Raw genomic sequence first — 1,232 nt, 5'->3', positions numbered from 1 at the left:
GTTTAATTGACATTTAAGTTAAATGCTACTGATCAATGAGTAACTCCGTGCAAATTCACTTTTTTTCTTAAAAGTTTCATTTTTATACAAATTAAGTACTTAATATATTTTCATTCCCAATACATACTTAGGAATTTATATAGTGAAGAAATCTCAATCATATAAAGCTTCTCTCTTTTCCATTTTACTTTAAATTAAAATACATTATTTAGTTATTTGGATTATGTGAGGCCATGTTTTGGTTTGGTTTGGATGGGGTGTGTGTGTGTGTGTGTGTGTGTGTGTGTGTGTGTGTGTGAGAGAGAGAGAGAGAGAGAGAGAGAGAGAGAAAGAGAGAAAGAGAGAGAGAAATTAATAAATATTGCGTGCACACATCATTTTGATTTTCATTTAACAAAGTCCAGGAAGGAAGATGAAGCAGAAAACAAACATGAAAAAATATTCAACCTCACTAGGCATCATTATATATTTAAAACTAGTAATAGTTTAAAATAATGAGAACATTCAATGTGTGTAAGAATATAGCAATGGTAATAATATATTGCTAGCTTCAATGTAAACAAAATATTTTTAGAAACCAATTTTATAGTAGGTCTGAAGAATTGTAAAGGATCATAAGCTATGATCTAGTATATTATTACTTGGGATTTATGCTGTTTCCATGTAAAAGAAACAAAACTTGAAAATATAAATTTCAGCATTATTTATAATAGTGAAAAATTGAATGTAATCTGTCTAATCAGAGAAAAATGGTTAAGTAAATTATAGTAAATCCAATCCAGTAATGTTATGCAACTATTAAAAATAATGATTACTAAGACTGTGTAGCAGCATGGAACATGTTTATAATATAATTTAAAAATTTATAAAAGATGATTATGCAGACGGGGGCATGAAAAAGCATGCAAAAATGAAAAGATCACTAGAGCAATCCTTTTAAAATGCCACTTTTGTTATATTGTGAGTTTTACACTAAACATGGGAAACACTAGGGAGTTTTGGCATGCTTTGGAAAGATATAGGGTGCTGAGTGGGGTGGACGAAGGTCCCTTTGTACACAAATGTTCTGTGCTCTTTGTTTTCTGTGTGTTGTGAAGGCTAAGAAGCTACTTGCTGGATGGTTTTATTATGGTATTAGAGCAGAGATGAAGAGGCTGGCCTGAGAGTCGGGTATCTGGTGCTCTAACCCAGTGAGAACACTTTGTACCTTATCCCAGGAGATGGAAGAATCA

This window comes from Pteropus alecto, unplaced genomic scaffold, assembly GCF_000325575.1.
Source record: "Pteropus alecto unplaced genomic scaffold, ASM32557v1 scaffold24, whole genome shotgun sequence".
NCBI lineage: Eukaryota > Metazoa > Chordata > Mammalia > Chiroptera > Pteropodidae > Pteropus > Pteropus alecto.
The sequence above is the reverse complement of the archived record's forward strand: the minus strand, read 5'-3'. Positions refer to the sequence as shown.